The sequence below is a fragment of the Xenopus laevis genome, chromosome 3L (genome assembly GCF_017654675.1).
Source record: "Xenopus laevis strain J_2021 chromosome 3L, Xenopus_laevis_v10.1, whole genome shotgun sequence".
Lineage (NCBI taxonomy): Eukaryota > Metazoa > Chordata > Amphibia > Anura > Pipidae > Xenopus > Xenopus laevis.
Genome location: NC_054375.1, coordinates 23,044,834 through 23,072,467, shown reverse-complemented (window position 1 = coordinate 23,072,467; position 27,634 = coordinate 23,044,834). Strand labels below are relative to the sequence as shown.

General features: G+C 38.1%; 1 protein-coding gene across 2 annotated transcripts in view; it reads right to left on the bottom strand.

Annotated features, from left to right (window-relative positions):
• LOC108710783 overlaps nt 1–27,634 on the bottom strand; it is a 314,576-nt gene that overhangs the window by 255,226 nt on the left and 31,716 nt on the right. The gene's annotated exons all lie outside the window — the stretch shown is intronic.

Sequence of the window (27,634 nt, the reverse complement as noted above, 5' to 3'; positions counted from 1 at the left end):
AATTACATTCATCCTATGTATTAATAGGGCTTTAAAGAGCACAATTTGCATAAGCTGTATATTAGATTATTACAGCTGGAACTGCTGCTGCCTATGACAAATTCTTGTTTCTGGGCTGCCTTCCAAAATACTTTTCATCTAAACTGGCAGCAGTACAGAAGTCTGTATTCTGTACTAATTAGAACTTTTACATGAAGACCACCAACTGAAGCACTGAATTGCCCTGCTAACCATTTTTAAAAAGGAGCACATAATCTATTCCTGCTCAATGGTGATCTTCTTCAGTCATTGAGAGATAAAACTCTTTACCTTCCCCCATCTATATCACTTGAATAAATAGATTTAGCAAAATCCCTTTTTGTATAGCAGCCCTAGAAAGTCTGAACATACTTTAAATACAAAATGATTTTTGGTATAGAGGTGACAGGACAGAAGTTAAATAAACCCTCTATGGAACAGTACGTTTTCATTTGAACATGGGGGTCAGATTTATACATTTTTTATGAAATTCAATTGTGGAGGGAAAAATAAATCAGTTTTTAAACTATTTCAAAACTATTTTAGGAACAACCTTGAATCAGAAAAACGTGACTGCCAATTTGCAGACAAAACCTTACCTAAAAATCACATTCATTTTTACAAATGATGAGTTTTCTCACATAAAATACCTTTTATGTTGAAAATACACTTTTCATTGACTTATATAGAAGCTTTAACTGACAATTATTTTCATTCAAATGTTTGAGATTTATTTTAAATTTTTAAATCTTGGAAATCTGACCTCAGAAAAAAACAATCCAGAAATGTCATATATAGGGCCCCTAGCGTGCCAAGACTAGTAGAATACATCTTGTATCAGATCTTCAACAATTTAATTATGATACCAGTAACTACCAATAACTGGGCAAATAACACAAAAATATAAATCAATAGATTACAAGAAACTGCTAATAAAAGATTTAGACTTTCATTTTATAGATTATCTACCTACCATTTGAACTCTGCTTATAACCACGTAGAAACTAAAACCCATTGTTTCTAAACAGCTCATTTGATATCTGCTTTATATAGTATATGAGAGTACATTTTAACCAAATATTAATAGTCATCGATAATGGTACATACCTGACAAATTATTATTTGTTTTTTCCCTCACATGAAAAAGAGAAAAGGGTCTGTACCTTTTTCCCATAGTTTTGATTAATCTCCCTGTTCCTGCCTAAATAACCTAATTACTATTTAAATATAATCCAACAAATCTTTAAAAGCCTCGATTACTCTAAACTTTCCTTTTAAGCATATACAAGTTGAACCCTCATTGGAGATATATACTTTAAATATTTAACATTCTTTTTCTTGGAAAAAACAAACCAGTGATTAACATTCTTGCCACGCTGCACTCTTTTCTCCCCAGTTAAATGTTATAAATTAACAAGCAAGTTGTCTGCAGCACCCTTCGCAGTCAAGCAAATAATGTCCGATAAATAGTGTCTTTTGTTCATTAATTATATTTTTTAGGTATACGCAATTGCAGGCACATGCTGTTTCAATAACAGTACATGAAGGACACATATTAATCATCTGCTGTCTTAATTAGAGAGAACAATCCCTTCAGTTGTCCAACATGAATTCAGTGAACAAGACTTGTGCGGAACACATTTTTTGTCTACTTTAATCACATTTAATTACTTGAGCTAACCAGAGCAAGCAGGGAAAAGCAGCTACTCCATGTTTGGTCCTTGCGAAGTATCAGTGCTCAGATAATCCCTCTTCTTAATGGACTACTGCTAACAAAATAAGTGTCAATGGAGGTAGTGTACTGGTAATCTAATTATCTACCTCAGAAGGACCAAATATGGAGTAGCTTCAATTTCCCTCTTTAGCTCAAGAAGGAACATGGATTTCTTATGATTAAAACAATACTCAAAATGAATGTGCAGCACAAGCCCTATTCATTGAACAAGGGGATATGCTGCCCCTTTAAGTGTCACATGCCTAGAAGTACTTGTAATCAATCAATGAAACATTATTGGATAATTCAATGAAGTGTAATGTAAGTGTAATGTTTTGCAGTGTTCTTTTAAAGGGATTCTGTCACAGGAAAACATGTTTTTTAAAAGTGCATCAGTTAATAGTACTGCTTCAGCACAATCCTGAAACCTGACATGGGGCTATACATGTTATTAGTTTCCCAGGTGCCCTCAGCTATGTGACTTGTGCTCTGATAAACTTCAATCACTTTCTACTGCTGCACTGCAAGTTGCAGTGATATCACCAACGTCCTTTCCCCCCAGCAGGCCATCAACACAGCAATGGGAAGGTAACAGGATAACAGCTACCTGACACCTACATCGCTAGAAATGCTACCATGCCCCACGTAGTGGTACATATGAGAATAGCACTCATTAGTAAAACACCCATGCCCAACTGCAACTCTTTCAGTTATACTGAGTAGCAGTAACGTAACTGCCCCGAAATCGGCCGATGCGGCCGGAAATCGGCAGTGCGCGAGCTGCCGGGTGCCCTGAGGGGGTGCTGGCCCTTGCCCAATTGCAGGAAGTAGGAACAATTTGCAGAACATGAAACCTTCCCAGCACATATATACGTACCCACTAAACTAATAAGTACTTTAAAAGTGGCAAAACATGCTTCTGTTTGGTAGACCACCTTATGTCCCTGCTGATGAGATTAATGATCTAGTGGGGTGGAAGGTTTGAAATTTTAACGGAGAACGCCAGGCCCACCTATAACAGCTGGTAATTTGGATTTATTTACACCAAGGGGCCGATTCATGAAGCTCGAGTGAAGGATTCGAATGAAAAAAACTTCGAATTTCGAAGTATTTTTTGGGTACTTCGACCATCGAATTGGTTAAATTCGATCGAATTCGATCGAATTCGAACGATTCGAACGATTCGAAGTAAAAATCGTTTGACTATTCGACCATTCGATAATCGAAGTACTGTCTCTTTAAAAAATACTTCGACCACCTACTTCGGTAGATAAAACCTACCGAAGTCAATGTTAGCCTATGGGGAAGGTCCCCATAGGCTTGCCTGTGATTTTTTGATCGAAGGATTTTCCTTCGATCGTTGGATTAAAATCCTTCGAATCATTCGATTCGAAGGATTTAATCGTTCGATCGAACGAAAAATCCTTCGATCGATCGATCGCAGGATTTGCGCAAAATCGTTCGACTTCGATATTCGAAGTCGAACGATTTTAGTTCCCAGTCGAATATCGAGGGTTAATTAACCCTCGATATTCGACTCTTGATGAATCGGCCCCCAAGTGTAAATATAGGCCTTTTGGTTCAGTTAAAAAGCCAATATCTGGAGTACGCAGAGCCAAATATTTTAGCAAACATCCAGGTCCTGATTGGCTGCTACACTCCCTTTGGATTATAAAATTGTTTGGAAGAAGGAATGAACAAAAAACTGCTACTCCAAAAGAGGAATTATTAGAAATTATTTTTCTGAAGGTTCTTGAGACAGCTTGCAACCCAAACCTTTACCGCAAACTTCTGTAAGTAGTTATACATGGCCCACTATTTTAAGAACCTCATCCAAATGAAACCTAAATAGGACTGAGTGGTGGTACCAAGTACCTAAAAGGTCAGGTAGTCAAGTGGTAGAAAACAGCAAACTGATTTTGTACACTGAGCTTAATCTAGTCATAACAAGCCTTTGGGTTTTTTGTTAAAATTATGTGTAGGCATGGGATGCGTTATCCGGAAATCCATTATCCAGAAAACTCTATGTTATAAAAAAAAAAGTACCTTGTACTTGATCCAAACTAAGATAGAATTAATCCTTATTGGAAGCAAGACTAGCCTCTTGGGTTTATTTAATGGTCACATGATTATATAGTAGACGTATGAAGTATGATGGAAATATCCATTATACGAAAAACCCCAGGTGCCGAGCATTCTGGATAATAGGTTGCATACTATACTCCAGCAGGCTAGTCCAACCCTGGGTTGAAAAGACATTTGATCAATATTGGTAGACCACTGTGATAATTATTCATATTGATTGGGTGCATAATTACTAATTAAGGTATGAAGGTATAAGGAGATCGAAATGATGGAAAGATCCGTTATCTGGAAATCCCTAGGTCCGCAGCAATCTGCATAACAGGTTCTACAAACATACAATACACTTGGCTGATTTGGTTTACTGCATAAGAGAAGATTTTCATTACATACACTAAGGGGCAGATTTACTAAGGGACGAATTTCGAAGTTAAAAAAACGTCGAAAAAAACGTTTTGCAATTAGTTTTCATTCTTTATTTGTGTTTTTTGAGTTATTTAGCTTTTTATTCAATTGCTCTCCAGTTTGAAAGTTTGGTAATAAGGTTGATAGGGTCCAAATTACCCTAGCAACCCTGCATTGTTTTGAATAAGAGACTGGAATATGAATAGGACAGGGTTTGAATAGAAAGATGAGTTATAATAAGTAGCAATATCAATAAATATATATCTTTACACTGCATTTGTTTTTAGATGGGGTCAGTGACCCCCCCTTTGAAAGCTGGAAAGAGTCAGAAGAAAAAGGCAAATCATTTAAAAATGATTAAAAATCAATAATGAAGACCAATTGAAACGTTGCTTAGAATTGGCCATTCTATAACATACTAAAAGTTAACCTAAAGGTGAACCACACCTTTAAGAGGAGGAAAATACCTATTTTGAATGTTAGTAAATAAGTACACTTACGTCCAGTCAATATTACTAAAATAGTTTTATGGAAATGAAGTCAACTTTATATGATAAGGCTTGCTATTGAGAGCATTTAAAGAGAATTTTGTTTTGGAAGATTTCTCAGCACAGGAGGCAACCTTAGGAAAACACACATTCCTTCTACATAACTATCATTCCTTCTGCATTGCTGGTCATTGCCATATCCTTGCTGGATGTGCTCTAAACATATACAGAGATCAGATTCAAAAGCTGTATGCACCAAAGTAAAAAACAATCCCAACTGTGCAAGACAAACACCAACATACCCCACTCTGGAACACTTGCAGTCTATGCATGGTATAACTTCTATTTAGTATTTGTACACACTGGGAATGTTGGGAGGTTTTTAAGGGGACTGTTTTCATGGTATGCTGCCCCAAGATTTTTACCCAGCCCTCTTTGGGGAGCACAGTAGAAATACACAAATAAATAAATCACTTTGTACTACTGCCTATTACCCATGGTTTTACTGAATATTTATAGAAAAATAATCTATGTAGGCCCTACTAAAAAATATTAAGTTATAAAGGACATGTCACTAGCTTATAGAGTTGCAGTAAAGTATAACAGTGTATCAATGCACCGCAAGTTAAATAAACGATATATGTTGCCGATACACTTGAGGCAATTATCATAACATTAAATGAGCGCTGAAGCACTTGTAAAATGATTAAGGGGTGCAGTTAACTCACACCCGACTGTGATCACTTTAGTGGACAGTGGCTGAAAGGTTATCAGTTCACTGTTTCCCCACTGTTCCATCCTATGTGTTTTTAATTTTTTTGTATTTTTATGGGCATGGTCCGGCATCATTGGGGCGAATCCTCAGTGGTGAGTCTTGTATATATGTTGGCGTGTTTTTTTAACGCAATATAAATAAAAGTTGAGTTGTAAGGATATAATTACTGTAGCACCTGAACTAGTTAACTGGAGGACTGCAGGGTGGAAACAAAAGCTATAATGTATTCCATTTTGCAACTCCTCAATTGTTACATATGTTTGATAAAAGACATTTCATTTTCACAAAAACTTTCATTAAGCGATAAGTATCTCTTAACTCTCTCTCAAAGAGGTTGAATGACATTCAGCAACCAAAAAAAAGCACAGAATGCTATCACACCATATGGAACTGCTAAATGTTGAATATTGGGGATAACCCCCCCCCATACATGTATACTCAGTTGCGTTCAGTCAAGATTGTAACAATTATATGTTGACTATATATGGCATTAGCTTATGTCAATCAACTCTACCAAATGTCAAAGGCTATGATTGTGAAAAACGTTTACAAATTAAAATATTTTTTTAAATAAAAAGATATGGCATACTTTCTAACGTTCATGTTATTTGCCATCATAGGAAAATCCTTAACCAGGACCCAGAGAGGTAAAAGGGGATCTAACCAGGCTCCTGTCAGTTCATTAGCTTAGCCCTTTCGAGACATTCGTTTTTCCAATCTGCTGGAATATTTATCGATTCCAGCCAAAAATATTTGTTCAGAATGTTCTAATGCTTGCATTGGATTACAACTTTTCATAATAGCTTATTCAATCCTCTCTACTACACCATTCTTAGTATTATACACTGGAGTGAAATCAACACAATGCTTGACTTGTATGATGTGTAATATAAAGACAAAAAATTATTTTAAGGAAAGAAATAAAAGCTTTCCCAAGTATAATTATGGCTCGGTATTATATTAATTATAAAAGAAAAAACATTTTATATTTTCCCTTAACTAGACATTAAAGTCTACTTACATTTGTCCTGTTGGTACATACCCATAGGGCACATGTAGATCAATTAACACTTGTGTTGGATCACATAAAAATTCCCCATATGCCAAACACATTAAAAATACTGGTGCTGGAAATTAAGAGGTTCTTAGCAGAGGTTATTAGTAGAACAGCACCATCTAAATGAAAATACATTCATAAGCTATTCAAACAAAAGAATCTCATGACTTGTTCAAGTAGACCAGAGAACTTACAGTACAATCAAAACATGTTATCAAGGGATAAACTCTGCTGTAGTTGAGCTGTAGTCAAGCAACAGTAAGGGCCAACTCTTAAATCAACATTATTTGCTGAACGTTCCCAGAGGTTCTCCTGGCCTAGAAGCCCTACTGTTTCCAAGAGGTTCTCCTGGACTAGAGGTTCAACTGATTCAACAAATTAGGAAGTACTACACAAAAGCTGCTCCTGGTAACTTTAAGAGCCAAATTTCTGGTTTTAAAACCAGTCAAATTGCGCTCTCTGTACTAGCGTTGTGGGCCCCCTCCAATGCCCAAAAGGTGAGCACGGGAGTGGGGGTGGGGTGGGTGAGAGGGGGCAGCAGCAGAGGGTTCAGAATCGCCCCTGAATGGGACAAACTTGGGCTGCTTCCTACTGAATGCTATTGACTTTAATGTGAAGTGGAGAATGATGTTCTGAGGCAATTTGCAATAGGTCTTAATATTTGTGTTTTTTTAAATTATTCAGCTTGTTGTTCATCTACTTTCCAGCGTGGTATTCCAGCAGCTAGCTGCTTGCTAGGGTCCAAATAACCCTAGGAACCAGGTAGTGTTCTGAATGCGAGACTGGAATAATATTCCGCACATATTTTGCCGCCTTCAGCCTAATTCTTTTTGTTCCTTGTGTAAATTTGTCCCAGCTTCAGCCTCTGCCCACATTTGGGATTTCCCTGGCAGGGGCCAACAATGTGAAACTGAGTGGATTAAACTGAAACAAGGAACATCATTTCCCAGGCAGGGTCGTATCAGTCATAACAAAGACAAAACAGTGACAAAGGGACTACAAGAAGGGCACAATGGCACCAGTGAGTCAGCCATATGTTAATGTACCAATACGCCACAGAAATTTCTACATGTAACTCAAGGGGAAAATGTAAACTATCTGAAATTAATTTTTTCAACATCAAAAAAAAGCTAAAAGGTATTGACAAAAGGTATGTTTTACTCTATTATATGCAGCCCTTACAAATTAGTGAGTTTTCACTGCTGTTACATTTTCCATTCTGTTAGCAAAACATTCACAAGTTCATTCCATAATCCAAGTCCAAATGCAGTACCACTTCATAAAATGACTTAAAACTCCTGGCAAGGCGAATGGGAATGTCTGTATTAAATGTGTGTGAGATCTGCCCAATATGACAATGGGACCGTTTGTTCAGTTTAGAATCCAAACATAATGTACCTTGGCCAAGGTGGGACGGTAACTAGGCTACCCAACATTATTTGACTGTAGATCAGACTAATAACACTGTGGTGCTGCTATACTTTTTTTTCTTGGTGTTAGACATTTGATTTCCAGACCCACAACTTGTTGAACTCTTGCACATAGAGTTTTAAATTATCCTTTTGAAATGGACAGTTTTTGTTTTTGAGCTGCTGATGGACTACTGTGGAGGGGGGTGATACCATTCCAACTTGCAGTGTAGTAGTAAAGAGGGACTGAAGTTTATCAGAGCACAAGTCACATGACCTGAGGGCTCCTGGGAAATTGGCAATATGTCTAGCCCCATGACAAAGTTCAAAATTAAATATTAAAAAAATTGGTTTGCTCCTTTAAAAACGGATTTCAGTGCAGAATTCTGCCCAAGTAGCACTATTAACAGGTGCGTTTTGAAAATAACATTTTCCTGAGACAGTATCCCTTTCATTATTTTATTTGGGGATGATTTACCATTGTTAAGAGAAATTCTACCAAAGTGTCCACGTAGAAGCATAGTTTTAGTTAGGCTTAGAACCAACTTTTAGGGGCAGATCTACCAAGATGTAAGATTAGAGCAAAACTCACCCATTTCCTATTTATTCCTATGGGATTTTTAGATATGTATTTATCAAATGGTAATTTTTTTGATAAACACGCTTCTAAAAATCCCATAAGAATGAATAAGTATTCAAATTTTTTTTTTTGCCCCTTAATGAACTATTTAATCAGAATTAAACAAACACAATTCTTTGGATTAAAAACCTTTCTAAGTAGATGATAAGAAAAATAAATAAATAATTGTTATGGATCTGCTAAAATTCTTTCCTTGTTATGTAGCTTAAAGGGGTTGTTCACCTTTCAGTTAGCTTTTAGTATGCTGTAGAAATTTTTTGTGTTTTTTGAGTAATTTAGCTTTTTATTCAGCAGCTCTCCTGTTTGCAATTTCAGCAATCTGGTTGCAGCCATTCACAGGGGCGATCCTGGTCCCTCCGCCGCCTAAGGCAGCTTGGTGATGCTGTCGCCCTTCCGGAGGGGGAGGGGCCAGGACGCTAGCACAGAGAGCATAATTGCACTCTCTGTGCTAGAAGAGCCGAATTTCTGGCTCTCAAAGTATCAGGAGTGGCATTTTTGCTGCCTCTGGTAGCTAGTGGGGCGCTGCTGCCTGAGGCCTGAGTTGCTCAACTCGCCTCAAAGGTGGAGCCTCTCCTGAATAGGAGAGGCAGGGGCGATTCTAGCCATTATGCCGCCTGAGGCACCCCGCCCCTCCCCACGGCACTCACCTTTATTCCTAGCAACCTGATGATACTTTCATTTTCAATAGGTGATAGGGTGGGGCCTGGAGCAATTTCTGCCCATGAATCCACAACACTTGTTAGTTATTCCACCTGAATAATAAAAGTACCAGTGGAAGCATATACCTTTAACAGTGACGGACTGGGACACTAGGGGGGTATCAAAAACCTTAGACCAGCGGCCCACTTTCAGTACTATTTTTCTTCCTCTCCTCATTCAACCTCTATTCTCCTAGTCTCTTTTCTTTACATACTATTATTCCATCTATTTAGTCTCTTTGTTCTCATAGAAATAGGGAATGACCATGAAATAGGCCAAATGTTTAACAGCATGAGGGCTACTGACACCTCTGCCCACAAGGAGTTTTCCTGCTATCCAACACTGGCCTTTAATAGTTGGATTCTTTAATTGCTTGCACATACAAAAAGCTACCTCAGACAAGTCAGTCTCCTCCGGAGATTTCTGGTCATGCTCTGACCACACCCTGCTGCACCCAAGCCTGGTATAAAAATTTAGGATGACTATATAAATTTGAATTCAGATGCACTGATGAAAACATGTGGGGCTCATTTATTAACAATGGGCAAATTTGCAGTTACCTGTAGCAACCTATCAGTGATTAGCTTTTTAAAGCCAGCTGCAAGCAAAACAATGAATGCAGCAATTTGATTGGTTGCCACTGGTTATTGCCCATGGGAAAATTTGCCCAGTGTTGAAAATGCCCCCCTGTATTCTAAAACTGTACCTAGGACAGTCCTGAAGTAAAAGGGTATACCATGTGGTGTTCTACATATATATATATATATATATATATATATATATATATATATATATATATATATATATATATATATATATATATATATATATATATATATATATATATGATTAAAATAGATTTGGGTGTGTCCCAGGCAACATGGGGAGTGGCTAAATGTCCTAAATAAGCATGCCTCCCAACTGTCCTGTTTTTCCTGGGACAGTCCCAATTTTGACAGCTCAACCCGCAGTCCCGGATTCGTATTTTAGGGTAGGGCTACATGGATGTTTTTGGTGGGATCCGACGTGCTGTGACAAAATGCCGGTGACAAGTCACAAGCGACAGAAAGAAGGTGAGTGAATGCATTGTCGGTTGAAGTCGCATTGCTGATCCGACGCAACACGACTGTCGGATGTAGACGTTGCAAGATGCGTCTGCATCCGACAGTTGTGTCGCGTCGGATCAACGCTGCGACGTCATCCGACATTTCCATTTCTTAACTAATTTCCGTCTAATGCGATTTGTCGCTGGCGTTTTGTCGCAGTGCCACGGATCGCACCAAAAACGCCCGTGTAGTCCTACTCTAAATGTCCCTCGTTAATCTTTGATCTCCTGCACTGAACAGCCAGAAAAAGATACAAAATTTCTCCAAAAGATTACTGGCAGAGAGCCCAGAATACACAGCACCTGAACTTAGATACAATGAACAAATAAGATAAGCAGGTCACTTGGGAGAACTGAGACTTGTAGCTTGGGCAATTTCAACTTCACTAGCAAAATTGTAATAACGCATAAAATAGGACCTTAAAATCCCCAGAAATATGTTCAAACTTTCCATAACCTGCCAAATGTTGTAATATGGACATGTTATTTAAGGGATGTGGCCATAAAATGGGTGTGATCTTTTTATCCCTCCTTCCATTTTTTCAGATGTTGGGAGGAATGTGAATGAGCAGTGGTCAGGTATGTTGCACAGTCATTGTAAACGTCCAAACCTGTGCAGACTATTTGAGTGCCATATGAATATACTGAAACCTTGATGGCTAAATCTAAATATGTTTCATATATTGGGTTTGCACACTCAACATGATACAGACACAAGGTGGTATCACAAGAAAGGGGTTTCTTTATATATAGAATGACAGTCGATCAAAACGGTATCTTGCCAAAGCAATATGTACACAACAGTATTGTCAGATATAAATACATACCCCCCAGTTATTTGTTTGAGGCAAAAAAAGAGGAACAAGGAGTGGATACACTTGCCAAACCTTGATGGTTAAATATTATGTAACATGACGCCAACAAAAATTGTGACTCTCACTTCAACTTCTTCTCTCATCAATCCAATTGTGCTTACTGCTTACTAAGCACCGGACTCAGATTAGATCACAGGCTTTGCCTGTTAGGTAGTTTTTAAAAACTATTTTTTTAAACGATTTTCAATAAAGCTTTATATTTATAGCATAGCAATGGATAAATATGTGCCATTTGCAGCAAAAAGTGAATCAGTCATGCAAATAAGCATTTCACAATTCCCATTATGCCTAGAAGTTCGTCAGATTGGCCAACATGTCCACGGAATTACCCATAAGTGCTCATACCAATGCACTCCACACCCAATTGTGCTTATCATGTAAACAGTTGCCTTGAATGACAATAATTTTGTCCAAAGTATCCAAAAAAGTACAGTGGGTAGTCCACTGGGTCATTCAAAGTGTACCCCATTGACACAATTCCACCCAATGTGCATAACATACCTCCCAACATGTTCAAAATAGAAAGAGGGACAAAAAGATTTGCCATGAGTAGCACAAACATTTTTTGACCATGCCCGTTTGTGGACACACCTCCTAATTACCATATTCATTTTACAATAATTTGGCAGGTTATGAAAGTTTGAACACATTTCTGTGGTTTTTATGCGTTATTACAGTTTTGCTAATGAAGGTGAATTGTCCTTTAAGCTGCAAGTCACAGTTTCCCCAAGAGATCTGCTTATCTTAATTTGTTACAATTGTTTCTTTGCTTATCTTAAATTGTTACAAAAGTATCTAAGTGCACCTACATCATATTCTGGGCTCTGTGCCAAAAGCCAATTAAGTTAGAAACCTTGTATCTTTTTCTGGCTGTTCGGTGCAGGAGATCAAAGAGAAAGTCTGAACATTTCAGTAAAAAAACCCGGAACTGCGGGTTGAGCTGTCAAAATCGGGACTGTCCTGCTCAAGATAGCATTGCCTAGCATAGAGATTACTAAACAGGGGTGCTGGCACCAATTGCAGCTGACCCCCCTGTGTACACCCAACCTCCTCCCACTCACAATCCTCGAACCAGCTTGCTTCTTTTTGCCTATTGGGATCTCTTCCACTGGGTACTGGGTGGACGGGAGATTCAAAGCACTGTCAAAATCTCCCGACCAGACCCAGTAGTGATATGGCCAGTGGGCACCATGCCGCCCTAGGTCTGGTCCTTTGTGGCCTTCCCACAAATCTGGGCCTGGATAAAGCAGCACAGTGTGAATGCCAATCTGGATACAGTGTGCTAATTCGCTGTTCTGAATACTCCTGAAATACAATACCAGGGGAAGGATTATTGTATAATATTCATGTATTTTTAAACTAGTTATGAGTTAAGAAATGCCTGCACTGATGTTTAACTGAAAAGGGAAGTGTAAACACAAAAAGTTAGAAAATGCCTCTAGCACGGAGCTATCAAAAAGTGCACTCTGTGAATACTGTGTCCAAAAAAATTATTGCATTTCCTACAATACCCCCAAAAGTTTATACATTCCCTTATAACTATCCATTACCCATTAGTAGATGTACTGCAAAGCAGAAAATGAATAGATACAAAGAAGAAAAAAAGTCTTGAGCAAGCAAGGAGTAGTGGGCATGGAAGGAGAGCAGGGTAAATAAGCAATTGGCAAGGCCAGTAGACAGTTTAAGGGGTGGTTCCATTTTTAATTTATAGAGCAGCCAAGTCTAAGCACTTTTCAATTCGTCTTCATTTTTTATTTTTGTAATTTATTAATTATTTGCCTTCTTCTTCTGACTCTTTCCAGCTTTCAAATAGGGGTCACTGACCCCACCTAACCTAAACGAATGCTCTGTTATTGCTACTCTTTATTACAGCTCTTTCTATTCTGGCCTCTCCAGAATTATATTCCAGTCTTTTATTCAAACCAATGCATGGTTGCTAGTGCAATTTGGTCCCTCGCAACAAGATTGCTGAAATTGCAAACTGGAGAGCTGCTGAATAAAAAGCTAAATAACTCAAAAACACAAATAAGAAAAAAAAGAAAACTGATTTCGAATTGTATCAGACTATCACTCTCTATGTCATACTAAAAGTTAATTTAAAGGGGTGGTTCACCTTCAAGTTAACTTTTAGTATGTTATCGAATGGCTAATTTTAAGCAACTTTTAATTGATCTTCATTATTTATTTTTATTTGCCTTCTTCTGCTGACTCTTTCCAGCTTTCAAATGGGAGTCATCCTTTTATTCAGAGCCTCTCATATTCACATTCCAGTCTCTTATTCAAATCAATACAAGCTTGCTAGGGCAATGCCCCAAGCAACCAGCTTGCTGAAATTGCAAACTGGACAGCTGCTAAATAAAAAGCTAACTAACTCAAAAAGCACAAATAACAAAAACATGAAAACCAACTGCAAATTGTTTCGGAATATCACTCTGTACATCATACGAAAATGTAATTTAAAGGTGAACAACCCCTTTACAGATGAACAACCCCCATAAAATGATGGAGATGGGTAATATGGATGACACAAACATAATACACTCTTTTATATTTTTTGTTATAAATGTAACACATTATTGAGGTATCCTACATGTTGTACACAGTACTAATTTTGGAAACATGTTATATAGAGTCATATGAAAAAGTTTGGGAACCCCCTTAATTCTTTGGAGTTTTGTTTATCATTGGCTCAGCTTTCAATGTAGCAACTTCCTTTTAATATATAACATGCCTTATGGAAACAGTAGTATTTCACCAGTGACAAAGTTTATTGGATTAACAGAAAATATGCAATATGCGTCATAACAAAATTAGACAGGTGCATAAATGTGGGCACCCCAACAGAGATATTACATCAATACTTAGTTGAGCCTCCTTTTGCAAATGTAACAGCCTTAAGACACTTCCTATAGACTTTGATGAGTGTATAGACTTTGGATGGTGGTATTTTTGACCATTCGTCCTTACAAAACCTCTCCAGTTTAGTTAAATTTGATGGCTGTCAAGCATGGACAGCCTGCTTCAAATCATCCCATAGATTTTCCATGATATTCAAGTCAGGGGACTGACGACCATTCCAGAATATTGTACTTCTCCCTCTGCGTAAATGCCTTTGTAGATTTCGAAGTGTGTCTAGGGTCATTGTCTTGTTGAAGTATCCAACCCCTGCGTAACTTCAACTTTGTGACCAATACTTGAACATTATCTTGAAGAATCTGTTGATATTGGGTTAAATTCATCCGACCCTCTGCTTTAACAAGGGCCCCAGTCACTGAACTAGCCCCACTGCACGATGGCAACTCCACAAAATTTGACAGCAGTTAGCAGGTGTTTTTCTTGGAATGCGGTGTTCTTCTTCCACCATGCAAAGCGTTTTTTGTTATGACCAAATAACTAAATTTGTGTCTCATCCGTCCAAACCACTTTGTTCCAAAATTACTGTGGCTAGTCTAAATGAGCTTTTGCATACAAGAGAATCGGTCTTCTTTCTCATCACCCTGCCATACAGATGTTCTTTATGCAAATTGCGCTGAATTGTAGAACGATGTACAGATACACCATCTGCAGCAAGATGTTCTTGCAGGTCTTTGGAGGTGATCTTTGGGTTGTCTGTAACCATTCTCACAATCCTCCACATATGCCGCTTCTGTATTTTTCTTGGCCTGCCATACCTGGGTTTTACAGCAACTGCGTCTGTGGCCTTCCATTTCCTAATTACATTACTTACAGTTGAAACGGACAGTTTAAACCTCTGAAAAAGCTTTTTGCAGCCTTCCCTTAAACCATGATACTGAACAAGCTTTGTTTTTAGATCTTTTGAGAGTTGCTTTGAGGATCCCATGCTGTCACTCCAGAGAAGAGTCAAACAGAAGCACAATTTGCAACTGGCAACCTTAAATACCATTTCTCATGATTGCCTATGAAGTTAAAGGCTTAACGAGCTAATCCAAACAATTTGGTGTTGCCAGTAATCAGTATTGAGCACTTACATACATTCAAATTAGCAAAATTACAAGGATACCCACATTTTGCACAGCAAGTTTTTCACATTTCATACAACTGAATCCTTCACTAAAAATCTTTGTTCAAAAAAACACCCCAGTACTAGATGTTCATGGGAAATGAAAGTCATATTGGCATTAATTATCATCTGCATGCTGATGATACCCAAATATATTTATCCAACCCTTCATTAACAGCTGAAACAGAGGCTCAAATCTCTAACTCCCTCCAAGCTATCTCAAATTGGATGAACCAGCTCCATCTCAAACTCAACCTAACAAAAACTGAACTAATCATCTTTCCACCTAAGCCTGGTCCTACTCCCCTTTTTACTATCTCTATTGGTGGCATGCTCATTAACCCTGTCAACTCAGCTCGCTGTCTGGGGCTAATCTTTGACTCCTCTCTCTCCTTCTCTGATCATATTAACACCGTCAAAACCTGTAACTTTTTCTTACGCAATATTGCCAAAATCCGTCCCTTCCTTTCACCTGCAACAGCTAAAACGCTCATGCATGCTCTCATCCTATCCCGACTAGATTACTGTAACCTTCTACTTACTGGCCTCTCAACTCCCATCTCTCCCCTCTACAGTCTGTATTAAACACTAATGCCAGAATTATCCTCCTCCAAAAGAGTACAGGCCCCTCCCTGTTGAAGGCATTATCATGGCTTTCTATAAAGCAAAGAATAACTTATAAACTCATCCTCATAACCTTCAAAGGCCTTAATTCCTCTGTACCTAACTACATCTCATCTCTTTTCTCTATATGTTAGTGGCCGAAACCTCTGCTCCTCTCAGAGCAACCTACTGGTCGAACCCCCCCCCCCCCACTACTACTGCTTTTTCCCTTGTCAAACCCTTCTCTCTTGCGGCTCTTTATATTTGGAATGCCATTATTGAATCTCTCCGGAAAGAATCCTCCTTCAATGTTTTTAAAACTAAACTCAAAGACTACCTCTGGGAGCACCTGGATAATGCCTGAACTGGCACCTATATGACAGTCACCCACTGTAACCTACAGCGCTTTAATACCCATCCGAAGTTTCCATCCCATGTAGACTGTAAGCCCCACGGGGTAGGGTCCTCCATCCTTTTGTCTCCTCGACACTGAGCACTTAATTTGTATTATAATTATATTTTATATTTATGTGAATTGTATTTCTAATAATTCACTTATTATTACTTATTAATGCAGTGAACCCTTGTTTGTTACCACTAATTTATTGTTTTGCTGTACAGTGCTTTGCCCTCAAGGAGCACTATACAAATAAAAATATACATACATACATCCTAAACCAAACCATAACGCTGTCCCACGGCACCCCCTAGAAGTTGTTGAAAAATTTAATTACATATGGAAAAGGATGCAGGAACAAACAACATGGAGCCAGATTTACACAGATCAGCTAGGATTCTCATTGGAGGATTAATTTTAATTTTAATGTAGCCACTGGCACTGGAGAGCTGGAGGAAAGCCTTATTGAGCAATATTGCTTTAAGAATATAATATTTTTTAGGACTACAGTTTCCAGCATGCCTTAAATGAGTTGTTCACCTTCAAATTATTTTTTAGTGAGCAGTAGACACATTCTAGAGGATAGTCTAATACAATATTCAATTGATCTTCATTTTTATACTTTTTGTGTGGCAGCTGTCCAGTTTGGTATTTTAGCAGTGATCTGGTTTCTAGAGTCTTATTTAACTTAGCACCCAGGCAGTGGTTTGAACGAGAGATGTGAATAAGAAGGCTTGCATAGAAAGCTAAGTAATAAAATTCATCAACAAAAACAGTCAAATTGTAGCCTCAAAGAGCAGTCGTTTTTGACAATTGGGGACAGTGACCAGTGGCGTAACTACCGGGGGAGCAGGGGGTGCGATTGGGCCAGGGCCCGCACCCCCTCAGGGCCCCCCGCAGCTCGCACGCCACTTATTCCGGCCAGTTCCGGGCGTACAGAGGGGGGCCCGCTGCGCGTCCTGCGCCAGGGCCTGCCCCCCTCTAGTTACGTTGCTGACAGTGATTCTGCACTTGAGAGCTGGAAAGAGCCAGAAGAGGAAATAATTCAAAAACTATAAAAAATAAATAATGAAAACCAGTTGCAAAGATGTATTAAAAATTAACTTAAAGGGCAAGTAAACCCCAAATTAAAAATCTGCCTAATAAAATATAATTTTAACCAATTTTCCATTCAAATGTAAAAACAGTTACTTTTTGTACAATGTTGCAAATGTCTTAGTTCCCCAGCAAAGACAGGTCTTTTAAAGGACTACTATACCCCCCAGTGGAATGTAGATCTCTATGAAAATATATTGCATAAAACAGCTCATATGTAAAACACTGCTTTATGTAAATAAACCATTTTCAGAATGATATACTTTTTTAGTAGTATGTGTCATTGGTTAATCATAAATAGAAAATTGCCATTTTAAAAAATAAGGGCCACCTCCTGGGATCATAGGATTCACTGTGCACACAAACAAACCAAACAAAAAACTATACTTGTTAGGTCACATGAGCCAATAAACAGACAGAGTTCTGTCTTTTGCTTCCACACTTCTTCCTGTTACAGTTAGAGCTGCAGTATTTCTGGTCAGGTGATCTCTGAGGCACCACACAGACCATCACCACAAAATGGAGGTTCAAGGCAAGAGATGTAAAAGGGCAATATTTACTTATATATATATATTCCAGTTTGGTAAGATTCACTTTGTTGCTCAAGTATTCGTTTGGGGGTATAGGTTTCCTTTAATTATCTGTCTTGTCTTACATTGTATCAAAAGTCTGTGCCAAGGGGACAAACACTGCATTCAATAGCAATACATATACAACCAAAGACAATTTGCAATGAATGAATATTGCAGCGTTACTTAGAATTATGTTTTCTTTTATTAGGCAAAAAAAATAAATAATGTTTTGGGTTGTCAAAGTATGCTGGCATTTGTACTCAAGCAACAACTGAGTAAAAGTTTACCAGTGCAATGCAGACGTGTTTGGCATCCCTTACATCGGCCTTACAGTGCATAATGAATAGAGTGGTGGAAGAAGGGCTTCTTTACTGGACAGTTCTCATGCATTGCAATCGGACACTTTTATGAGTTCTACATCCCTTGATCCATCACACAATATTACAATGTGGAACATTACCAAGGGCTCCCCTTGAGTTTCTCTGCTTGACTTTCAATCTAGGCGAATATGGATCTTTTCCAATGCTCAACATATAGAGAGGCAGTTTTAGAAATAACTGGCTATTTTCAAAGCTTCGTGTGCATGATTAAACCCCAACAGACAAAGTATATCAGCTTTGCAGACACCTAACACAGTACTTTAGTGTATTTACAGATACCCAACAATTTTAAGTTCACAGACCTGTTTACATCAGCTGGTTAAGGTACTCTTTGATAGGGATGTAGCGAACCGCCGAGTATGTGTTCGCGAACGCCGTTCGCGAACACCGGCAAAAAATGCAAACAGTTCGCGAACTGTTCGCGAACTTCGAACATCCGAAAATCGTTCGATTCGAACGATCGAAGGATTTTAATCGCCTATTGGCGAACGTCATCGTGGACTAATTTCAAGTCCTATGCAGGCAATGTCTTGCCCACGAAAACACATGCACACTACATACTCCTGTATATAAATATATAGTACACTAGCTAGGGCCCAACATTTTATCTTCAAAATATACTAGTAATCTTAATTTGTTTAGTTTTCCTTTTTACATGTATCAACCAGTGAATGTATTGAGTAACACTTGAATAGAAAACACAACTCTGGTCCTCAAAATATGTAGAGCTGCTCATATAGAGGGTTAGAAATAATATACTATACAATATATAAGGGATACAATATATAAGGGATAAAGTACCCCCTGATGTAAAATATAAGGATATTAGAAGCCACCCTGGAGCTCTGTGACCACATATGGGCACAAGAAAGTCCAGCAGTATCACTCATGTATTATAAGGGATAATGTACCCCTACTATAAATTATAAGGATATTAATAGTCACTGAGGAGTTCTGTAGCCATCTAAAGGTGCAAGGCTGCAGGCTGAGTTATACAGGAGTTTTGAGTATCACTTGTGTATTATAAGGGATAATGTACCCCCTTCTGTAAATTATAAGGATATTAGGAGTTCCTGAGGGGTTCTGTGGCCATAATAAGGCACAAGCCTGCAGGGTGAGATAAACAGAGAAATTATAAGGATATTAGATATTAATATAGACAGGAACTTTGAGCATCTCTCATGTATTATAAGAGCTAATGTACTCCCTACTATAAATTATAAGGACCTGTTCTGTTCATTGACCATGAGCAGGTTTTATTTAGCCAAATATGGACATGTACTTTCAACCTAAATTATTGTCACTAAATTAGATGTATTAATGATATTTAAGTATTATAAACAGGTAAAAAAAGAAAAAAAGTTTGCCTAATAGACATAATTCTAAGCAACTTTGCAAAATACATTCATTACAAGTGTTTTATCGGTTTTAAGCTATTTGTATATGTCTGTGATCCCCAAGTTGCTTGGCAATCATTCCTGGCTTGGAGGCATATTTTGGTTGCAAAAAAATCGAGGTGTACTGCTAAACAGAGCCTCGTGTAGGCTGCCAGACATCATAGAGGCTACCATATAGCCTTCTTACATCTGAAAGCAGAATTTGTGTGTCCTTTTCTATTCTCTGCCCTGGTGGCTCAGACTGCTTATACAATGTAAGACAAGGCAGTGAATTAACAGACCTGTCTTTGATGGGGAATGAAGACTTTTGCAACATTGTTTAAAAAGTAACAACCAGGAGTAAAGCAAATGCTGCTTTCAATAGCAATTGTTTTTACAAACAACTTTAAAAGCACTGAATATTTTTAATAAATGTATATATTGGAAAGTTGCTTATTAGGCACATTTTTATATTGGGGTTGACCTTTAGAGGGGACCTAAACATTCCTATACATGGCTGACAAGAGAAACTTAATAATAGAGAATTATCCCTACAGGTATTATATGCAGACAGGGAGCTTTGTTCACAGAAGGTGAAATAGCAGCCATGAAAATGATTATGCACTATTTTCATTACATGCTGTCTGCATCATTTTGACTCGTTTTTCTGCTAAAAATGGTTTATTTCACAGCGTGACTATTGGATCAGGTATTCTGACCACTAACCATGCTGTTTTATCAGTTATTTTGTTACTTTATTTATTTGCCTAATTGTATTTGATTTTTGTTATTTTATTGCAGTTTTATACTTGCATTGTTGTGCATTACATTTTTTAGCGTAGCGTTGCAGCTTATTGGTTTGGAGTAGAAAGACATAATTATTCATTTTTGAGTTGTTTTAAGACACATAATAAGCAGTCCGGTGGCTTTGTTCACATAAGGTAAGAGCCATATCCACTATTTTCATTTGGATTTTGTACATGCCATATGCCTTTGTATATATCTGATTATTGGGCATCAAACTTTTCAGTAGACCCTTGGTGTTCATATTTAGGGTGATTTACCTTTGTATGTAAGAAATTGGGTAAGATATGTAAATGTGACAAATGGTAATATTTTCAGAATGTCATGAAAACCACTTCCTTTAGCAAAGCTTTGCAGTTGGGAGTAGAAAGACAATTACCCATTTTGGATTTGCCGGAATTTGTTCTTTACAAAAAAATATGGTCTTCAGGGGTTGGCACTCTGGGGCACTTATGGAACATAAAATGTATGTAGGGTGCTTATGTTGCAGCAACTAAATTGTGAAACATGAAATTGGATAAAACTTCCATTTTATGGTCCCTCTGTGACATGTACTTTGGTAAATCTATGCATATTGGGCATCAAACTGTTCAGTAGACCTCTGGAGTTCTTATTTAGAGTGGTTTGTCTTTGTATGTAAGGAATTGTGCAAGATAAATGCGATACAATTTGCTGAATCTTTAGGTAATTTTCAGAAATATCATCTAAATCACTAACTTTAAGAAAGATTTGCAGCAAAGTAGTTTAGCGTAGAAAGACATAATTACGCATTTTGGATTTGTCAGAATGTGTCATTTCCAAAAATATATGGTTTTCAGGGATCACCATACTTTTTTGCAGCTTTTACCACACATAAATCTGGCGATGTGTTTATAAAATGGTCCCTATGTGACATGTACTTTGGTAAATCTATGCATTTTGGGCATCAAACTGTTCAGTAGACCTCTGGAGTTCTTATTTAGAGTGATTTGTCTTTGTATGTAAGGAATTGTGCAAGATAAATGCGATACAATTTGCTGAATCTTTAGGTAATTTTCAGAAATGTCATCTAAACCACTAACTTTAAGAAAGATTTGCAGTAAAGTAGTTTAGCGTAGAAAGACATAATTACGCATTTTGGATTTGTCAGAATGTGTCATTTCCAAAAAGATATGGTTTTCAGGGATCACCATACTTTTTTGCAGCTTTTACCACACATAAATCTGGCGATGTGTTTATAAAATAGTGTTAATGTAACCATGAAATACATGCACAAGGTATATTTTGGGGTCTTTACATGCCATGTATTTTGATAAACCTATGTACATTGGTTATCAAACTGTTCAGAGGACCCCTGCTATTCATATTTAGGATGTTTTATCTGGTTACCTAATAACCTATTGGAGATAAGATGCTGCAATGTGGAAACCTTAAGGTGATTTTTGGAAATGTCATCAATTTCGCCAAATTTAAGAAAGCCTTGCGGCTTGGTATTTTGGAGTAGAAAGACATATGTAAACATTTTGGATTTAGGGGAATGTGTACTGGTGCGAGTTGCTTTACCCCTCATAAAATGCTGTAAATGTGTCGATTTTGCCGTAGCTCAGATGGCAGAAATGATAGATCATATGAGGGGATCTATATTTTGGGGGCCCTACATGCCACAAACTTAGGTAAACCTATACATTGGGCATCAAACTATTCAGTAGACCCCTGTCGTGCATATTTAGAATGTTTTATCTGGTTACCTAATGACCTGTAGGAGATAAGACATGAAGCTAGGATGTAATTTTTCAGAAAAATTTATTATAAAGGATAACTTTAGGAGAGAATTGCAACTTGGTAGTTCGGAATAGAAAAATACATTTATCAAGTATCAATTCGACAGAATCTGTTCCAAAAATGTGTAGTTTTCTATGGTAAACCTACCGATTTTGTGGAATGTTTTCCCTTGAAATCAGAAGGATGCAGTTTTGTGGAGCGGTGCATTAAAAATGTGGTAGTGTATTTTTAGTAGTGTTCAACCTATACAAGTGAGAAATCTCCATAAAACTATACATATTTGGTACTGGTGCATTCAGGAGACACGGAACCTTCCAAAGATGTTTTTGTGTTCTCGTGCATAGAAAAAAATATGTTTCTGATATATGGGTTTATACTATGGGAAATGTTTTCTTTTTCCTTTTTAGACAGACATATCTTGTTATAGAAGTGGAATTGCACCAAATTTCTAGTTTATTTTTAAAGCTTAGGCTGTCCTGAAAAAAAGTCTGTATCTTTTTTCCTGGGTAAACTAAAAGACCTACACCCCAGTGAAAGAGCGCAAATGGTCTAGCAATAAAAATTACCAAATGAGCCAAACTGACTAGAAGTGAAAGGGTTAAAACTACAGATCATTTGAAATTGTAGCTGGGATTTTCCAAAGCAGAAGGGTCTGAGCAAGAAGTGATTTCTTATGTTTAGAGCCAAAAATAATGTAATCAACAGTCGGGAAAATATTTTATTTGATAAATGGACAAAGTTGCTTGCCTCCAGTCTATGTGCCTTGGCTGTTCGGTAAAAATATAACTCTCTATTATAGTCGGCCCTGCCAAGAATGAATACAGGAAAAAAACTGAATTTCTATGAAATCATATACATTTAACACAGCTAAGGTTCTTATATCAGTTATAGTCGTGCTTGGCTACGGAGAATATGGGTTTAAAAAATAAATAATATATTACACTTTATGATCAATGTTCATAAACACAGCAAAAAGATGGATTTGCTCAGAGAATCATGTTCATCTGCATTTTTATATTTACTACAATAATTGAGAGTAGGGATCCACCGAATCCAGGATTCAGTTCGGGATTTGGCCTTTTTTAGCCGGATTCCGCCCAATACTTCTGCCCGGCCGAACCGAATCCGAATCCTAATTTGCATATGCAAATTAGGGGCAGGGAGGGAAATTGTGTGACTTTTTGTCACAAAACAAGGAAGTAAAAAATGTTTTCCCCCTTCCCATCCCTAATTTGCAAATTAGGGTTCGGATTCGGTTCAGTATGCGGGCGAATCTTTCGCAAAGGATTAGGGGGTTTGGTTAGTGGATTCGGTGCATCCCTAATTGAGAGCTATCATAGGATTCATAGTAAGTAAGGTTGAAAAAAGACACATGTCCATCGAGTTCAACCTTTTTTTTTTTTTTTTTTAAACTACCTATCTGCCAGTTGATCCAGAGGAAGGCAAAAAAACCCATCTGAAACCTCTCCAATTTGCCTTAGAGGGGGAAATTCCACTGTCCAAGGCCCATCATTTCTAATTTAACCCATTGCCTGCTGGGGCTCTCTGATCCTGCAGCACGTTAGGCAACAGCCGTACAGGATAACATACATATTAAAAGCCAGGGGTGAAAGGGGAGTGAAAATAATATTTTGGGAATGTTATAGTAGGAAAAATGATCTTTCGTCTTAATGGACAATCGATCCGGAAACCTTGATGTATCGTGTGGTGATGTTGCGCAATCCCCTGGAAATAACGTCTCAGCAGTCGTCAGGCCTGGACTGGCAATCTGCGGGTTCTGGCAAATGCCAGAGGGGCTGCTATAAGGTCCCATAGAAAATCAGTATTTAGTGGGCTGGTGGGGGGCTGTTTGGGCCTCTATGTGGGCTGATTAGGCCTCTGTGTACCTGAAGAGCCAGGGCCTATTTTAATTCTCAGTCCGGACCTGGCAGTCGTTCTCAGCTGGGGTCCAGTATTCTGCCTCTCTCTACAATGGCCAGTGGTTTATTATACACCAAGACAAAAGGTGGTCTTACAATATATCCAATCAATGAGCATGTTATGCTATGAACCCATTGGTGGAACCAGCACACAGACACATGGTCCGTATTCCTCAATCCCAACCGGCGACACACCCGGCATGCTGCAGTCATGCCAGATGAACACAAATCGGATGGGAATCTGAATGATCGGGCGATTGTGCAAAGGTCGGTCGTAAAGACGCTTATCCGGCATCGGTGGCGGCCATATGGCGAAATATGAAAAATTTCCACGTCAGGAAGGGCGGTGACAGGGCAGATCTGGGATGAGGTCTAATGGGTTGAGGGGGGCCTTGTAGCTGGGGTCAAACTCGAAGTCCCTAGTAAGTTGTGCACAGATTCTCTGGAAACCAGAGGACTTTAAGTTCTAGATTCCATAATTTTACAGAAGAACAAAGTGATGGGGGGTTGCATTATTGGTTTTTGAAAGGGCTGTCCAGGTCAAAGCTGCCTGCCACTGCAACTGGAAGCAGTATCTGTCTCTTTCTGCACTCCTGGTTCTGACTCTTGATACGAGTCAGCTCTTTGCTGGCCAAGTTAGGTCTAGTAATCAGCTAGCATCTGCTACTTGTTTCAAAGTCAGATCCACCATAAGGGCTCTTACTCACGAGCGGTTGTAGCTGTGCTCCCCTGCGTTCCGTTTTTCTGCGTTCAGCCGCAGTGGAGCGCAGGAATAAACGCATTACATTTTTTCCAATGGGGCTGTACTCACACAGGCGCGTGTAGGCGCCGAACGCAGGAAAAATGCAGCATGTTGCGTCTCAACCTGCATTCGGCGCCTACACGCGCCTTTGTGAGTACAGCCCCATTGAAAAAAATGTAATGCGTCTATTCCTGAACTCCCCTGCGGCTGAACGCAGAAAAACGGAACGCAGGGGAGCGCAGCTACAACAGCTCGTGAGTAAGAGCCCTAAGAGAAAATAGCAAGAAGCAGGCAGATGCTGCTTTCAGGTACAAAGTATCACAACTTTCTTCTGCTAGAACTTTTATACTTCTTATATGTGGGTAAATCGATAAGAGGTGCTCAAATGTTAGCTCTGCTGCCAAAAAAGAGCTTTCATCAAATGGTACAAAAATAGAAACAAATGGCACACTCACTTCAATGCTCCTGCATCAATTCAAACTGTTGACATTTTTATTTCGGTGAAATCTCAGCAAACGTTTCGGGGTCAAGGCCCTTCATCAAGTGCTACTTACAACAATGTGAGTAAAAACATTTAAAGGGTAGGGCACTATGACCACACCCCTTCGTGATTAAGTGAAATCAATTAGTCATTGATCATTAACATTATATTATCGTTATATTATTCATCATATTGTCCTTAAACAAAAGGATACAAAGTGCCTCCGTGATACATTAATCCATAAAATGTGTAAAATCTCCATACTGTGATCCTTTTGTAATATTCCATGTGTCAATATATATAAAAACTGTGGAATAAAATTTGTAAAATAAGATATTACTATTATAAAAACAAATAATCACGTGTCCTTAGTTACAATATAAGGCTAGACATATATCAATAAAAGCAAGAGTAGCTCAGTTCCTCATTCAATCCCATGGGTGTTAAGGTATTCAATCTTTCAATCCACAGAACCTCCTGTTGTAAAAGTAATCTATCCTTATCACCACCCCGTCTAGGGAATTTCACGACCTGCAACACCTGCCATCTTAGTCGTTTGCTATTGTGGCCAAACATTTTAAAGTGTCTACTGACCGGAGTGACGTATTTCATTCTGTCTAAATCACAATTATCAATTGCCCTCCTATGTTCACCAATCCGTAGTTTTACTTGTCTCTTTGTTTTTCCCACATATGCCTTCCCACAGGGGCATTTGAGCATATAAATCACCCCTGTGGTATTGCATGTAGCAAAATCTTTTAATTTAATTTCGAACCCTTTTGAAGGATGATTCATTTTATTGCCCTTTATAATGCTACTGCAACATTGGCACGATAAACATGGGTATGTGCCCTTCTGTGGTAAGCCAAAGAATACTGGTTGACGGTTATCATTTTCCATTAAATCAGTCTTAATCAATTGGTCCCCTAAATTTTTAGCCCGTTTATATGAGAATAATGGTTTTTCTTTGAACAGATTCCCATATTGTCTATCTTTCCTCAAGATCTCCCAATGTCTATAGACAATGGTTTTAATTTTTTGGGAATGTAAATTATAATTGGAGACCAATGGTATTTTTTGAAATTTACGTGTCCTATTTTCTTTAGGGGAATCCGAAAGAAGGCTAGATCTATTAATACTCATAGCCTTCTTGATATTTTGATTCAAACCTTCTTGCGGATAACCCCTTTCAATAAACCTTTGTTTCATTTCCACCATTCTTTCCTGGCACATCTGATCATCCGAGACAATCCGTCTTATTCTTAAAAATTGACTATACGGAAGTCCTTTACTGACACTCCTAGGATGAAAACTGGAACACATCAGCAGATTATTCCTATCAGTTTCTTTACGAAACAGGTCAGTGCTTAGCCCATTAGACTGTTTAGTAACCAATACATCCACAAAAAACTTATACAATCTTCATGAAAGGTTAATGTAAATTTGAGTGTAGGATGTAGTGTGTTAATTTTCTGACTCATATCCATCAATGCTTCTTTACTTCCATGCCATGTGAAGAATATGTCATCCACATATCTATAATAATTCTTTATGTTCACACTATGGGCTTGTTCAAAAAAGACCATCACCTCAATGAATGAAACAAATATACTGGCATAACTCGGGGCTACATTACTGCCCATACTTGTGCCTTGCTTCTGTAAAAAATAGGTCTTATCAAAACGGAAATAATTTTTGGTTAATACAAACCGCAATAGTTCTATCAAAAAAATTACCAGTTGTGTCTCGTATCCATACTGGTATAACGCTTCTTCGATATACATGATTCCTTCAGTATGTGGAATACTGGTGTAAAGGGACTGAATATCTGCTGTGCAAAGGTAAGTACATGTATCTAAATCGGCAATAGCCGAGATTTTATTCAAAAAGTCGGTTGTATCTCTTAAGCAGGATTTTATCTCTTGTACCAAAGGTTGCAATTGTTTATCCAAATAAATACTTAATGGTTGCAATACTGAATTAATGCTGGAAACAATTGGCCGCCCAGGTGGTTTATGTAAATTCTTATGTATCTTTGGCAAGAGATAAAACACTGGTACCATTGGATGATCAGTTGTTAAGAAATCTTTTATGTTTTTATCAATTATCCCGTTATCATAGGCTTCCTTAATATAGATATCTATTTCTTTTTTCAATGAGAGGGTTGGATCATTATCTAGCTCTATATAATGCACCCTGTCATTCAACTGTTTGAA